Below are 17613 nucleotides of genomic sequence, written 5' to 3'. Positions count from 1 at the left end.
TTTTTATTTCGCGTATATTTCACCATTTTTCGAAGAGGCTTGTATCGTATCCCAGATTTCTCCGTTCTTTCACCGATCTCGTAAATTCGATCGCATTGGCCCGTTGTTCCAACGTTCTCGCAGAAACGAATATAGTGTATTCGTTTCCTCGGCTTTGTTTGCAAGCTACTTGTCCCAGTGGCTTCTATGTACTCGTTTAATTTACTTCCACTGGACCTGTCCCCGCATACCGAGAATACTTTAATCGTCAGGTTCTCTCTCAAAAAAAAAAAAAATTCGTCTGCACTCCGTTCCAGTGTACACATTTCCCGTAACGGTCGCACGTTCCTTAAAGTTTTACACATTTCTCGAGCATTAGTTCCGCGTTCCATCCGACACTTAATTCTTCTCATCTTTTTCCGCGCGGTGCCGGTTTTATCGACCGGCGCGTATTTTTAAATTAAATCTTACCGCCAGGGTCAGGTTGCAAAACACTAATTCTCGGTGGTACCTCGCACTTTTCATCTCGTTGTCTCCGCTACCGTGTGTCGCCGCTGGTGTACACGTATACAATTTTTTTTCCACCTCGTTACCGCGAATAAAGCCGTCGAATAAAAAGAAATAAATGAATAAGCGTCGGAGCCGCGACGCGTCGTTCGTCGCCGATTACGTTTATTTTAATAACGTTTAATACGCTCCTTGTGAAGCTGCACGTGCTCCGATTCGTTTGGATAAGATAAGACGGAAAAGAAGAGAAAAAAAAAAACACACACGCACACACAATGTCCCCGCGAAATGCTCAGATATCGTTAAGAGGAGAACTCGTAGCGATCCACCGACGGCGGAGTATTAAAAAAAAAATCATTAATTATAGAAGATACGCGCGTGCGCGCGCGAGCACGTCACGCACACCGATACACCGTCGCGATCCACTTCATTGTTATTTGCACAACTTTTCAGCGCGATATTCGGGCCAGCCGGCTAATAATACGTTTAAAGTTCACTTGCTGCAGAATTTCCCTCCAGTACTTTTTAACAAGCCGATTTATCTTGTTGTTGTTGTTGTTGTTGTTGTTGTTGTTGTTGTCGTTGGGAGGGGGAGAGGACCTTTTTTTTTTTTTTTCATCGACCCTTCGAAATACCAAGCGAGCCTCGCCTCCTTTGCCTCCTCGTTCCCGTTGAAAAGTTTCGCCCGTGTCGTTGTTGTGATCGCGGATGCATTTTTTCACTTACACGGAATGCACCGTCCCGCGTTCTCGTTCGTTATCCGTTAAAATAATAGGCGACCGTCGACAATTTCAATTTCACGGTAGGTATCCCAACCGTTTCTATAATAGTAATTTCTGTTCACCGAATTAGCAGAAACGTCGGAGGAGAACGCTTGCACGGAGCACCGGGCCGCTTGTTTAGGTTTGTTTGCTTTCTTCGACCTCTTTAATATTTTACATTCCCCGGGTTGTTCCCACGGCTTCGTAATTGCAAATGATTTACGCCGTTCTGTACGTTGTCGGTGTGTACCGTGACGGTTACATCGGTATTTGTTTACAAAGTTTCGAATCGCAGATGAGAATCTTTCCTCGTCGTTTCTACTTTCGGTTCGTTCGTTTCATTTTTGATGCATTGTCGGTGACACTATGTCGATGATCAACGATGCACGGTTGTAAATTATTGAAAATCAGAGCTGCATGGTTGATTATTCAGGCCGTACGATATTTTACAGTTACGAGTTAAATCGAGAACTCGGTTCCATCGCTTACACGTTGCATTTAATACGTCTTGACGTATACTTGGTTGTTCGTTACGAAGGTTCATCGGTGGATTTATTAGTCACGTTTCAGATTCAAACGGTTGAATGCTTTTCAACGCTTTTTCTAGGGAATATTTTCGTAAATCACTCGGTTCCTTTTCGCAAGATGTTTACCCCAGTTAAATGCTAACGTCCTCTACAACGCTTGTTCGACGTGTCTGTTGTTCACTTTACCACGCATTTTGGAACGTTCCCTCGGAGAATAACGTACTCACCCTCGGGTCCCATATGTTTTCTTTACTTTCGGGGAACAGTCTTCAATTCGCAAATGCATCGACCGGTTCACTGTGTACCATAGATTTTCTATATTTCACGAATGTTTGTTCCATTTTCGAAAAACTAACCCGCGCGAAACTATTGTTTCTCGATTACTGTCCACGAAATCATTAATACTCGAAATAAGCAATAAGTCACTGGATCTACAGAGATACTAGACATCCCTCTGAGAAAAGTATATAAATAAAATTTGTTCGGTGCTCTTTAACAGTATTTTTTTGACCAGTTTGTCGCATCCAAACAAAAATCCAAGACATTGCAACTCGAAGACTCGAGATAAACCCTTTCTTCTTCCTTAACGTTTGCAAGTACGTTTTCGAACGCTCTATACGACAGAAATAAGAAACTCTACGTAGAGTTCGATCCGGTACATCGTCAAAGGGTAAACAAACTCAGAAATAAGAATCCAAGATATCGAAACCGGGAGAGACGCGTTAATCGAACCCTAAAAATTTGGAAATACGTTTTCGCGTGGTCTCTGCGAGGGGTATCGAACTCCGACGTCGAGTTCGATATGCAGTAGTGTATTACGGGAACGAAATAAGTTCGCCGAGTTCGCGTATTCCGCGTAGGGGTTCGTTCGTTCGTTTTCGTATTCCAAAGTGCCAACAACAACGCACACATACCCACATACACACGCACACTCCGATAGTCGAGGTAGAAATCCAACGCAGACAGTGAGTTTAATTTACTTTCATTTCGATAATCCAGCGAGAGAAAATGTTTACTACGACAGGGCCGGCAAAGCGGGGTTGTGGAGTGTCATAAGTTCTTAATCCCTTACGTAGCATCCAGCAGTGAACACCATCCCCTCGATTACGCGTACAAGAGTCCCGTGTGTTATCCATACCGTGGGGTGGAAACCCATGGAATTTGTTTCGACAGGAGTTCTCTGGGGTTCGCCAACGTACAATTAAGACCTCCAAGGCCCTACACGTTTATCGCGTATTAATAAATATCCGATTTGCTTTCAATCCGATGGCGTCTCGTGGTAGAGGGAGATGCTCGAAGACTAACGACACACGGTGTCTGTGTGTACGTGTATATGGGAAAAATATAAGTGTCGGAGAGGTACGCGGCGCGTGTGAGAGAAAAAAAAAAAAATAAAAGGGTGGAACGTCGTACAAAGAGCGAGAGGATCGGTGCTTGTCAACACACCGGCACAGTCCGTAATTTCCTCGACAGCCATTGCCCGGCCGGAGGGGTAACGCGAGCCAACTTGCGGAAAACTGGGACGCCTCGTAGAATTAACGTAACCGCGTCGAAGCCGCCTCGAACCCTCGGCCACGCGTGTTACCTATCCACCGTGATCAATGGCACGTCGCGCGCCGAGAGAAGAAGGGCTTACTCACTCGTAGGGGTGTGAATTTATGGCGACACGGCGGCCTTGAGTCTCGAACCCGCTGCAAAGAAGTCTCTTTTGTAATCGTCCCTGCAACCGAGTCGAAAATTCGATCATCGCTCGCGCGTTACGAATTACCTTGTTACCTTGTATGTTACCTTGTACAACCTCCTCTCTACCCCACTCAGTGACGAGCAGGGGTAGGAAAGAGTACGCGCGGAGTTCGATTAAATATGAAACGAAAATATTGACCGGCCGTTTATTTTATGCGCGTGAAACGGCCGTTACGCTCCACGAAATTAAACACAAACTTCCATCCCGAGCCGTCGAAATTACCTAGCGGCGGAGGCAGAGGCGGAGGCAGAGGCGGAGGCGGCGGTGCCCGATGACCGCGCGTTTTCAGCCGATTCGCTCGAACAAGGGTTGTTACAGATTCATTTTCCGCAATGCGATTAATCGCGCTAAACAGGTTAAGTGCCCTATCGATCGGTCGCGGATTTCTTTTTTCATGCCCTCACCCCCTCCCTCCCTCCCTCTGCATCCCCGGGTATTATTTTCCTTCTTTTTTTCTTCCTCCCTCCGCCGTTCCTTTCTCTTCTTCTTCTTTTTTTTTCTCTCCGATCTTTCCGCGTTCCATCCAAGCTGCTCGAAGGGTGCTCGGAACGAAAATAGCGCGGCTTTAACGCGGCTGATGCGCGATACGATTGAAACCATTGTATTCTGTTTATTGTTGCACAGCGTTACCACCGGACACTCTTTTTTTTTCCCTCCCTTTGGCTCGCTCGCCCGCTCGTCGAAACTTTTTCGCCTCGCGCGTCGACCGCCGCGTCGACTCGCAGGGAAATCTATGGACGATACAGATTTTCCCTACGGGGCGGAAAAATTACATCGGGACTCGAACTCGGGGGGAATGAAAAATCGCTGGGGAGGAACTGGAACGATTTACATTTCCATCGTGCGATTCCGTGATCCTTTGAAAACGATTACCGATACAAAGGAACAATTTGGTAACGTTGAGGGGAACGTGGGTCGAATGTAAATACGTTTGCGTGAATTGTAAGAAGGATACACGATTGGAAAGTATACTTGAGTATATTTTTCGATCGATGACGAAAATATAGATCGATAGTTCGTTGCGAAGAGTGTCAATGAAACCTTGTCGTTGATCGTTTCTCGCTTATGGAAGAAAAAAATCTTTCGCGTCAATCACGTTTCCATTGTTTTCGTAGGCGAAATCACAGCGATCGGAACCTTTTTCCGCGTAGAGGGAGTTTCGCGCGTTGTGCAATCGGTTCGAAGATATTGGTTTTGCGTCGAAAAATAAATCCCGGGTGTACGGTGAATTCCGACGAGTTTGGCAAAACGAGCACCGCGTCGAGTTTTCGGGTCGCGGAGCGTTAGTTTTATTAAAGCTCGGGTTTCGTCGTGTGTTTACCTTTACGGAAATTCTTACGAGAGGGAGCCCGCTCGTTCGTATCGGTCGTTCGAGATTTTAAGGGCCGTAACTCGGTTAGACGGTTGCCTTCGAAGCGACAGATGGACACGCGTCGCGAACCGTGGATGAAAAAATAGGAAAAAAGAATTCAATTTTCGTGTAACGAACGACAGGGGATCGAATTAACCCTTTGGACTCGAGAGGAGATTCTCAGTCGCCACTTGATTCAGCGTACTTTATGTCCGATCCGGGAAAACTTGGTGGTTTGGAATTCAAATTGGAATTAAAATATTACGTTCTTGTAGAGTGTAAACGCATGTACGCGAAGTATATAAAAAATGTTCCATTCTAGATGAATTTTACGACTTGGAGGATTTTCTCGAGGTGCTAGTTTCTGGTAGCAAAGAAGCCTCGAGTGCAAAGGGTTAAACGAACGTATAGACGGATACGTGTTCCTGGAGGCACGAAACGCTCCCGAAACGATACATAAATCTTCTCGATGCGTGGCATTGTGTTCCACCGGAATACTTTTTCGTCCGATCTGCTGAATATCCAACGGGGTTTGCATAAATAACGAATTGTTGAATAACCTCGACGACGAGAGTCAACGTGGCGACAAATTCGATGAACGCTGGACGTCTGGCGAGGTTGAATCGCGAACGCGCGTACGCGACGTTTCCGCGGGATTTGCATTTAGAAAATGATACGTAGTTAGCGTACGTTTCTCTCCGCGTATCGAATTCAAAGTATCTCGGAACTGGAGGTAGCGGTTCGTTGAGAAAGAACGTTTCTTCGGTCTCGAGCGAGCAATTTCGCGACGTTTGTCACGCGTGAAACTTCCCAAATGATAATCGACCGGCTTGGATATCAATTTCATTTCTCAGAATCGCGTCGACGAGTTTTCGTCGTAGAGAGATACGCGGTCGATACTCTTGCGTGCGATCGTTTTCGAAACGTAACTCTTTCTTTCGTCGAGTCGCGATTAAACGCAATCGTCATGGTTACTTTTCGCTGCGCGACGAGCTATTAAAGCGGGACGAAATCTCGTCGCAACTCGACGACAGCAGCCATCGAGCGATGCGTCGTTGAACTTTGCTCTGAAACTTTTCTTCGAAACGAACGACCAAAAGAAAAAAAAAAAAAGAAAAAAAAAACCAGCAACCACGACTGTCGTTCCTCGAACGAATTTCATTACTCTTCCAGCAGCTTCTCTCGCGGTATATTATTCCCAGCCGAAGACACGAGCGTTGCGTTCCGTTCGTTATTATTGTACGTCTTCTCCTACGTACGCGGTAATACGACATCTCATATTTCGCGTCTAATTGGCGCTTCGCGGATCACGTTGCCGCGGCATTTGCGTTTACGATTGAAAACTTCCTGGATAATTGCGCGAACAGAGAGAGAGAAAAAAAAAGAAACATAGTCGCGATTGTCGAAGCCTCGAAAGTATCGGCCAGCCGTGCAGATAAACGCATTATCGTCCAGCAACGCACAGGGCTCGCGCGAGCTAAGGTTTCGCTTTGTTGATCGAATTCGTTGTAGGTCGGTCAACACGGCTTATCTAGCTTCGGGATTTTCGTCGCGACAAAGCGACGCGAAACGGATAAATTGGATCTCGTCGTCTTACTCTAAAATGCCATTAACCCGACATCGCTGGAACATCGTTCGCGCCGGTGTGTTCGTTTTCAACGAGGGTTGGAAAACGTTCAATTCGCGAACGGTGGACGTCGAGAGATGTCCACGAAACCACCATCGAGCCGATACGATGGTACACGGTGATCCGACGCGACGTTTCATGGACGAGGAGAACGCGAAACGTGGAATCTACGCTTGGGTCGCGAAACGAGACATCGAAAAACGAATTAGAAACGACAGGGAGGGTCGGTGACGCGCCATTCGTACGGTGAAACATTACGGAACGTGAGACTCACTTTCAACGCGGGGATGTGGTACACGGTTAGTCCTCGTCGGGACCAGTTCGTCTCGTGGCGAAATCGGTGGTCCTCGAGGTGACGACTTCGGTCTAGTTCCAGCGCACAATCACACACAGCAGCCGCGTTACGACGCGTACACTTGCGAAACGACGAACGATCGGCGATTCAACCCTCGTAGGAGGGTCGCAATCGGGGATACATGATACCCCCGTTATTACTACGCGACTCGGGATCCACCTGGCCTTTTTCGTACGAGAATCCACCCCGGTTGGCGCGGAGGTGGCGCGGGTTCCGGCTAGCAATCACGGCCGACCCGAAAGAAGAGATATAGAATCCTCTCTCCGCTCCCACGGAACGAGGTTACCTATCTTCGCTCCGGTCCAGAGACACCGAACAACTCTCGGGCGACGATCACTGATCACAAACGCGACGGTGCACTCGCGTTACGTCGCACTTACGGGGAACTCTCACTTGCGACGAAATCACTCGGTGTACCAACCACTGGACGTACAGTTATTATTTCGCGCGGTGTTCGCGCGAACAAGTCCGCCAAGACGTTCCCTCCTCTCGCGGGCCAGCAAACAGACGGAGAGAGAAACAGAGAGGGAGAGAGCGAGAGAGTTTCTCTCGCGACAAAAGTGTGTCACGCGAGGAAGAAACCACCACCACCGGCCGCGATCGAACGAGTCCGCCGTGTCGTCGTCGGGGTATCGGAGGTCTCGATGCGACTGTACGTCCTCTATCCCCCGGTGTTGTTCGCCGAGACGAAGCTTCAAGCCCGCACCACGGAGTTTCTCGCTCGAGGGGTCGAACGGACGGTGTCACGCTGCTCGCGAACGGTGGACGAACTGATATATATCTATATATACATATATGTATATATATATACACACACATATATATATATATGTGTATGTATGTATATATCTATGTATATATGTATATATAACCCCCGATTCGTGTTGTAAATCCGTCGGGGGCCGATTCGCGAGGATACCCGTCCACTGTGCACACTCGACACAGACACGCGCGCACGCACCCACCTACACACCCACACACACCCACGGATACGAGAAACAAAAAAAGAAAAAAAGAAAAAAAAAAGAAATGTAACCCGCGCGACGTGACGCGACGCGTGTGCGTTGGTCGTGTGCGTGTTTACGCGTGCACGACGATCGACGAGTACGACCACGACGACAACGACGACAACGACGACAACGACGAGTACGACGACGACGACGTCGTCGAAAACGACGAAGACGAAGACGAAGAACAGGGCACGGACGAACGGTGGTACGCGGGCAGCCGATCGCGGTGGTTGTGTGTACGGTAGCGAGCGTGATTATCGGTAGTGCGAGAGAGATTATCGCGTACGCGGTTCGCGGTCGTTACGCACGCACGGGGCGAAAAATTCGCTGGAACCGATACGCACCAGCCCTAGGAGAGACCCTTAGGCCGGATCCGCGGACGTTTCCTTTCACCTCGATTTTCGGTCCCTTGCCACCCCCGCGAGCTGCACAGGCGCGAACCGCTTTCAGAATTTCCGAGGGTCGGGCGCCGCGCACGTCGAAGGGAGGGGAGGAGCTCTCCCTCTCTCTTTCTGTCTCGGCCGCGCGCGGTTACCCCCCACCACCCGTCCCGAGCAACGTAGGAGCGACCGATCGTCGGAGTGGGGAGAGCGAGGGGCGCAGTCCGTTGGGTGTACTCCCGTTGCGCGAGTGGTGGGGGAAGCGGAGTTGGGTACGGGAGCGAGTGGTGGGGATAGACGAAAGATTTCGCCTCCTACGTTCGGAGGAGAAACGGATTCTCGGCACACGACCAGGAACACCGGCGGCACCACCAGCCGGCACGCACCAGCGCTCCGACACCAATGTGCGCCGAGGGGGTTTACGTACTACGGGATTCGCGCGGAACGACGGTGTGCGTCACGGTTGTCTTGGTGGGGTTTTATACGCGCCACCACCACCACCGACGACGACGACGCCGCTACGGCCACCACCGTCGTCGTCGTCGTCGTCCTCGTCGTCGTCGTCGTTGTCGCTTGCCGTTGGTGCTCCACTGCTGCTCCGCTGCTGCTGCTGCTGATGCTGCTGCTGCTGCCGCTGCTGCTGCTGCTCGGCTAAGCGGTGTGGGTGTGGTGGGGTCCAAGGGGGTGGCGCAGGCGTTTTGGTGCACCGACGCATTGATCCCTGGAATTCGTAGGGACGGTGACTAGGGCCAAGCATGTGTCCACTTTCGATGAGAGAAAGAGAGAAGCGTAGACGGCCAGGCGGCGAACGGAACGAGAGAACCGTCATGGTGGTGGTAAGGGAGGAAGCAAAGGGGCGGCTGCGGGAGGGAATGGAACGGAACAATGAGGTTGAAGGAGAGAGGAGCGACCGTTTTACTCGTAGCCGATGTCCACACCTGCAGACCGTACGGTACGCGTTCGAGGTGGACGGAATGTCGTTTCGATTGAAAATCTTTCGTCCACGAATCGCCGAACACGTTCTGACTGACGTGGAACCCTTCTTAACGCGGTGTTCGACGTGGATCACCCAAAGGCGATGGATAACTATAACGCGGGGGAGGGAATGAAAAAATCGCGCAGGGAGAAAAAATTTGAAAAATCTATTCTCTTGTGTAGATTCGTTTCGCGAACGAGGGATGGCTCTCGACGAAAACTAAGGGACTCGATAAACATGATTCGTAATAAATGAAAAAAAACTACGAGCCCAATGGTTCTTAGACCAACAGTACCGTTGGTACACGAGGTCCAATTGGAGACGGTCGTCACCATCGAGTTACCAACGCGAACGGTTTTTAATCACCGCTCCAACGAAACGCAACAAGCCCGCGGATTTCCCAGCAAGTTTCATGGGGGGCAGCGGTGGGTGAAACGAAGTCGTCCGACGAGTGGTTGCTTACTTAAAGGGACCGGTGAATGGCTAATCTATAAAATTAAGCAGAAGTCGGGAAGTCGGGTCCTTTGACGGGAATTTTATCGATTTTATAATGCCCGCCTTGACGGACGGTATCCTTTCATTCCTTTCCATCGCAAAAATCGTTCGTTAATTAAGAAGGGTGATTCGACGGGTCACAGGTAATCCAAAGAAGTCTATGTAACTTACCCGACGGGGGTTGGGACGAACAGGGGTGGTGGTGGTGGTGGTGGCGGGGTGTAGTTTTCTTTCAGTAGCGATCGTGGTTTTACCAATCCGGTAAAAGGGTCTCCTTCAACGCCTTCGACGGTTCCTCATCGATTTTACGATTCGTCCGATCGTCAACGCGTATACCGGGGGTATCATGGTACGGACGAAGCGCCGACACGGGCAATGGTTTCTATAAAATATTCAAGCGCAGGCAGCGTACAGATATGTACCAATACTGAATAAATGATAAGGACGAGGGTGAATCCTCGATCGGTTCATAACTCCGTTCCGTTTCATAGGTCCGATCCATTCGTCGACGTCTCTAACGAGAGTTCCGTACTCGAAAAGCGCGAAGTTTCCCCGGCTGCTTGTACAGGGTGAACATTTCAAAATGAAAAGGAGCGAGCGAGAGAGAACGACCGGTGAACTCCCTCGGTAAATGTTCAGAACGCCGACGTCCCGGAAAATTATTCATCTGTCTTTCAGAATCACGAACCGTATTGGCAATTCGTGTCCTACGAGACCGATGCGAGGAGCGCAACCTCTCGAGCGATTTTCGCGGCCAGACTGCTCTGGGTGATACTATCATTTTCAACGCGTTTTTCATTGAAAATTCAGTTCCATTGAGTATTTTTCGGTTATTATACCCGGAAACGGTGTTTCTCGACCGATCGGTCGATCTAACGTTGTCGCGGTTTTGATAGACGAATATTAAAAAAAAAAAAAAAAAGAAAAAAAAATGAGTGCTCGGCGCACGAGGCACTGCTCGCTCGGTGTTCCAATTTACTTGTAGCGAAGCTATCCTTTTGTACCCAATTATAGTGGAATAGTACATTGATCGACGCGGCTGCAAACACCGTGCACGCTCTCCGTCCTCGCTAATTGAAATAAGCGCGAGAATCGGGGTGATTGCGCATAAACAGTGCGTGTACGCGCATAAAATATCGTTATTAACGCACGTATCTAATCCTCGTGTATGCGCAGGGTGTTTTCGAATAACGTGTAACGAGGAACGATTCCTCGTGAAAGAATAAGAAAAATAAAAAGAATAAAATATTCTTCGACAAAGACACCGTTCATCTATGTACAGTATTCGTCGATTCCAATCCGAGCTTTGGAAATCTGTACAGGGAATTTATCCGCTATTGTTCTGTATTACAGAAAGCGGTGCCCTGTAATTAGTAATAAATAATGAAGTTATCCGAATCGATTTTTTCTTCCTCTGCGAATCCAGTAACCGTAAACGTCCTGGAAACATTGTTCGCGAGAGACGTCGCGCACGAAGGAAATTTAATTATCTCGAAAACAACACCGAAATCGTATAAATTGCATCGTTTTTATTCTTCGTGTATTTTCACAAGGAATCACCCCCTCGCCCTTTTACATTTTATTCGAGAACCTTCCATCTCCAATAATAATAACAATATTTCCATGAAACGGAACAGTTCTCGGAGTCAGTCTCGCGTCCAGAACGAGGAAAACAATTTTCGCGTATAGCTGCGGTTGTACTCCAAGTTTCAAGCGTGTATAGTGAACGTCTGCGAATAAGGAACAACGATGGCGACAAATGACGCACGAGACACGACGATGTGTACGCAAAGCTTAACGAACGACCAGCCACGTAAAGCGGTGATTTTAGAAAAAAAAAAAACTCGAGTGTCTTTTAAATTTGGCACACCGCGACGATTCGTAAAAATTGAACTAGTCCCGCGCGCATGCGCGTTGACTGTCTCGTTTCTGGTTCGTTAGCACACCAGACACGCGAGTGTCGCGTTCGCGTAGCAAAGCGCGCGCACGGCCAAGATTTCGAGAATAGATTCGAAAGTGGAATCAGGTCAGGGTGCACTCGCGCGACTCGTTCGGCATACCGGTAAATCGGCCGAAACGCGTCTACATTAACGAGTTGCGCTGCGTGAGCGTCCGTTTTTAATTGCAAATGACTTCGAAACGTTACGTACAACTTCAACGGCGGCCAGCGCCAGAACGAAATGTTCGTGTTATCAAGAAACAAAAAGAAAATACACGTAACGTCGATACGCGGCGAACGAAGTTTCAACGATTTCACGTTGAAATTGTTACGCGATCATTTGCGTTCCGAGGGTAGTTTTATTCAACGAATCCTTCTTCGAAATTTCTTACGGTTTTGTTAGAGAAATAATATCGTCGAGACATCGATGCTGTGTGTAAGAATTATTTAAAGGTTGTTATAATATAATCATAGGTAATATTGTAAGAATTATCTAACACTGGTTGTAAAATAACTACAGGTAATATTGTAAGAATTATTTAATACTGGTGGTTAGAAAATAAGGGTGAATAATGTTCTAGGATATACGTGTATCGAACGAGACAGTAATAGGAACAATTAACAAAGCATACAATTAATAACTATGCTAACTACGCTGATTACGCTATTCTTATTTTACGCGACACGACACGCTTCGACAATTTTCCAACAATGACTGCCAATGACTGCCCTGAACACTCTTCTCTCGCACTTTGTATCCTCACACGCATTCATCCCCTTTCGTTCTAATCTTTAATCTCTCGTACATCTGATCACATAAACTCAACATTTTTCAGTATGGCGCTATCTCAATCGCTCTTCTTTCACACTTTGCTCTCTCTTCTATTGCAAACACTTCAAATTCTCTCCGAACCACACGCAATCTCTTTCGTTCCCACGCATTACCGCAATATCGATACGATAATGAAATGTGTCGTAATTTGTGAATCGTAACGATGTTCGATCAACGTGTCCACGTTTTAACGATTCTTCTGGAAAAGCGAGTTTATTTCCGTTTCGTTTTCGGAACAAATGAATTTCGCCTTGCCTCGTTGGGAAGTTTATTAAAATCCTTGTTAAAATTTACCGAAAGAATTAAGGAAATCTAACGCACGGGGAGAGACAGGGGATTAATTGAATTTTAGAGTATTTGCAATTAGTACTATTTCGACGTCGTTGTGTTTCTAGCTTCGAACTAATTTAACCGTAAAAAGATTCGATTTTAAGAAACCGGTTAAACGTTTTCTCCTGTTCCCTCAAAAACGGAGCGAAACGATCGAAAATTTAAATAAATTCTCCATCGACGCGACGAGGATTCATTTGGTTCAAATACCGCCAAAAACAGGCTCTCTTTCCCACGAGTTGCGAACACGATTAAACAAATATGAAAACCTACCATTTCGTTTATTTTTTTCTTTGGCGAAAATGAAACACGATTTTTTTAGAGTGTATAAACATTTCATTAAACTATATATATTCCCCATTTTGGAAAACTGCATCAATTCGCGCACTTGTCTCCAATTTTAAAATCGTTCGAAGACGTTTCTACGTGTTCCATGCATCGATTGTCTCGATCTCTCGATTCTCGACCTACGACTCCCATTTTAACAGTTGCAACTGATACGTTTAACCATTTCTGAGAACTTTTTCGTTCCATTAGTTCAATATACATCAGTGTATTCTGAATAAGTTTTACTCTTGTGAAAATCTTTCGAACTGCAATTACGAGTGTCGCGGCACGCAAAAATCCACGCGGCACGCAAAGAAGCCTATAAAAAAATATCTTGCTATACAATATTGCGTATCAATCGTTTTAAACGGTATATCGTTAATAAACTCCGTAAATAATTTCAATGTTCGTTACTGCACGTACGATGAACCGCTCGCGGTGATACGGGTCAGTCGTCGGTTGAACGTCGCTGATGTTTGAACGCGGCAGCCTAAACATACCGTTGGAACGAATGCAACAACGATCTTAAGGGTGCCAGATGTCGATGTCAGTTTTAACAACTGTCTCCGTATTGGCACGGAAGGGTCGTCCGCCACGCGGTCAACATTTTGGCCGTTTTCCTTTTGGTTTTTCATTTTAGTCGAGTTCCAAGTCCAGAGTCGGAAAGACCACGCGACACTGTCGTCGTTCGCATCGAGACGTATCACTGTATACGCATTTCTTCGAACTTTATATTCTTATGTGGCGGCGCTACCCACGCTTGCCGCCAGAGGGAAACTCATCACCAACCGTTTCCCGCAAGTTCCCGTACGTGCTCCGATCGGTATATATACGATCCCTTACCGATCTTCCAATGTCCCGGCGTATAAGGCAGGGTCTGCTAGGATGCCTTACTGATGAGTCCACTAGCAGGCCAGAGATGAAACGCTCTCCCCACCCCTATTCCTTCTTCTCGTACATTCTCAACTTAGTCTCGCCAAACTTATATATACAATTACTATACTACTAGTTACGCGAGATCCCTGCATATTATAATAAACTGGATATTATAATCCGAAGTTTACAACACAGACCGATGATGCAAATGGGTTAACATCGAGTAGTTCAACGAAACGGAGAACGTCTCTAAAAGAAGACGACGCCTGACCCGTCTGTTTACAGATGCATCTCGGTTTCCGTCGCGCGTTCCTAGTTGCGACGTGCAACGGGGCGCACGCAACCCGGTGCCTCTTCAGACTTTCCCTAGTAATTCAGTAATGGTCTTACGGCGAACTTCATAATAACTGACGCAAATGAGAGGGTCTCGTAATTAATTCGCGCATACTTACGAATAGAATAAGAGAGCGAGAGATAGAGAGGGCGAGCGTAGCCCGACTCTCGAGAACGAACCACGGATGGGGGGCCGGGTGTGTAAGGGTTGTGGGGGGTTAGATAGAGAGAGAGAGAGAGAAGGAGCTTGGTCGGTTACCCTACGTCGAGCTTGCGTAACCCGGTATCTGCGAATCCCATGTTGGAAGCCTACCCCGCAAAGCAGTGAATCAACGCTGTTAATTCGTCGAGTGTAAAGTGAATGAAATCAGTTCGTCGAGTGGCTGTGTACACCGGACGTGACCGTAAGTTGGAATTCGATTGGACGTGGTCTATAAATTTATAATTCGGTTGGACATGGTCTATAAATTATTTCAGGATCCCTTTAAAAGAAGAGTAAGGGACAGGGTGCGTGCAACGTGTCTAAAAATGTTTCCTAATGACACGTAATTGCAACCGTGACGTCCATGGTGGTACTCTTCACCATCCGTGAAAGTGATTCGTTGCACTTGACCGGTGCAGTTTAATTTCTTCTCGCGACGATGCACCGTTGCTTTCACTTTCCTCGAATATTATACTGTTGTGCAGGAGGGAAGGGTTGAAGGAACACTCGTGTAGAATTCAACGATCCCTTGGCACTTTACCGAGGTTTTATTGAAATAAGAGGGCGATCCGATAATTACTTAGCTTTACCACCCGATGGTCACCACGATCGCAAGAAAAATTTACTACCTTGTAGTACATAGACCTACTGACAAGAATTTCACGGATGTACTTAGCATTTAGACATGACTTAGAGAAGAGTGACCCTCGGTGTCTTCGATGGGTGTTTGTATCGTTCTGTGACAAAGAAAGTATTCGATCGTAGCATGAGGTTCATAAGAGGAGTCACGTAGACTGGTCCAAGAAGTGTTTTGACTACCTTACGTTATCTGACTGTTGTAAAGTTCAGATTATAATATCTAGTTTATTATAATATGCAGGGATCTCGTGTATCTAGTAGTATAGTTATTGTGTAAATAAGAATATAAAGTTCGAAGAAATGCATATACAGTGATGACGTCTTGATTCGTCTTGATGTGAACGACGACAGTTTTTTCTTTCAGCTTTCGTTTCTCATTTTTTTTTTCTTTTTTGGCTGTGCAATCAATCCTTGAAACGAATCTGACGAATTACAGAACACCCTGTATATCTAGTTTATACAGCTTCACATTTCTCCTCTCTTACCAAACCCATGATTCCTATCCTATCGGAACATAACTCACAATAGCGGACAGTCGTACATAAACATTCGATTTTTTTCGAAACTTGCCCCGAATTTACGTTTCGCGATCCCCTCTCTTCCCCATAACTCTTTTATCGTTACACTTGTTCCACTCTATCGATACTCGTATCTCCTCGTTTCTCTTCGAAGCTGCTCCCCGATAAGAAAACTCTTTGCACCGTTCTTTTCTAATTCCTTTCTACGTTCCATTTTCGTTTCACTGTTCGTTCGTACGTCCCGTTCCAATCTTCTAACATCGTTCCCACGGATTTATTCGCATAACGCGTTCCCGTGTCGTTCGATAATTCGTTTTCGCATGTACCTTTACCGGTTCGTTGCCCCGGCAATATCGTATCGAATCGTTCACTCGGGAACTCGCTATTTTGCGGAATAAAGTCGATCATTTTCAAAGCCGACCACGGTGCGTTAACTTTTGCGGGATACCCGGCCCGTTACAATAAATAAACGCAACCGCCCGGTGTGCCTATTTATTTAGCACGCGGATCGTTGTATTATCGATTACGCGATTTCGTCGCGAGCTGAATTTCCAATGCATCGAAACGATTATTTCACATCGTTACCAAACGTGTAGCGTAAGGAAACAATATTCGTACGGTACAACGCGGTTACAGATACACCGTGGCGTCGAAACCCCATTTGTAACCGGAATTTGATACAACCGGACGATAAAACGCGATATTAGTTAATTATCGGTCCTTTACGGAGCAACCTCTCGAGTCAGGCTCGCGCCGCACATTCTCCAAGCCGCATTCGCAAATTTCTCGGTTACCCGCGGTCGAAATTCAATCGCTGGCCGAACAACACGATCGTGGAAATCGTGCACCGTTTTCGTTTTCAGTTTTGCGTATCAGTGTATGTCACCCATGCTCCGAGTATCGAGCGATTACTTTCCCGCGGAATCGATCGAGACTTGGGGATGCATCGTGAAATCTCTTCGTGTGAAAACAAATCGAAAACGTGTTGTATTCAATAGAAAAATTGTTGTATTTTTGGTAGAGAAATTTGTTATATTTTCGATAGAAAATTTGTTATATTTTCGATAGAGAAATTGTTATATTTTTGATAGAAAATTTGTGTATTTTCGATAGAAAATTTGTTATATTTTCGATAGAGAAATTGTTATATTTTCGATAGAAAGTTTGTTATATTTTCGATAGGAAAATTGTTATATTTTCAATAGAGAAATTTGTTATATTTTCGATAGAAAATTTGTTATATTTTGGATAGAAAAATTGTTATATTTTCGATAGAAAGATTGCTGTATTTTCGATAGAGAAATTTGTTATATTTTCGATAGAAAGTTTGTTATATTTTCGATAGGAAAATTGTTATATTTTCAATAGAGAAATTTGTTATATTTTCGATAGAAAATTTCTTATATTTTGGATAGAAAAATTGTTATATTTTCGAGAGAGAGATTGCTGTATTTTCGATAGAGAAATTTGTTATATTTTCGATAGAAAATTTGTTATATTTTCGATAGAAAAATTGTTATATTTTCGATAGAGAAATTGTTATATTTTCGATAGAAAGTTTCTTATATTTTCGATAGGAAAATTGTTATATTTTCAATAGAGAAATTTGTTATATTTTCGATAGAAAATTTGTTATATTTTCGATAGAAAAATTGTTATATTTTCGATAGAGAAATTGTTATATTTTCGATAGAAAGTTTCTTATATTTTCGATAGGAAAGTTGTTATATTTTCGATAGGAAAATTGTTATATTTTCGATAGAAACATGGTTATATTTTCAATAGAAGATTTGTCTATTTTCGATAGAAAAATTGCTGTATTTTCAATAGAAAATTTGTTATATTTTCGATAGAAAGTTTGTTATATTTTCGATAGGAAAATTGTTATATTTTCAATAGAGAAAT

General features: G+C 45.6%; 1 protein-coding gene and 1 long non-coding RNA gene across 6 annotated transcripts in view; one reads left to right on the top strand and one right to left on the bottom strand.

Annotated features, from left to right (window-relative positions):
* Dpr12 (defective proboscis extension response 12) overlaps positions 1-8322 on the bottom strand; it is a 95701-nt gene extending 87379 nt beyond the window's left edge. The window contains exons 1-2 of one of the 5 annotated variants that reach the window (XM_076321771.1): positions 8206-8322; positions 6771-7632 (exon numbers count right to left, since the gene is read on the bottom strand). The gene's annotated coding sequence lies outside the window, so the exon portion shown is untranslated. Of the gene's footprint in view, positions 1-450; positions 829-6770; positions 7633-7723 lie in introns of those variants that run through there. The other 4 variants (XM_076321772.1, XM_076321773.1, XM_076321774.1 and 1 more) reach the window with 4 other exon arrangements.
* Positions 1-17613, top strand: part of LOC143152091 (uncharacterized) — a 246441-nt gene that overhangs the window by 84035 nt on the left and 144793 nt on the right. The gene's annotated exons all lie outside the window — the stretch shown is intronic.

The sequence above is a fragment of the Ptiloglossa arizonensis genome, chromosome 10 (genome assembly GCF_051014685.1).
Source record: "Ptiloglossa arizonensis isolate GNS036 chromosome 10, iyPtiAriz1_principal, whole genome shotgun sequence".
NCBI lineage: Eukaryota > Metazoa > Arthropoda > Insecta > Hymenoptera > Colletidae > Ptiloglossa > Ptiloglossa arizonensis.
Note: the sequence above shows the minus strand (reverse complement) of the source record. Positions and strands in the feature narration are given on the sequence as shown.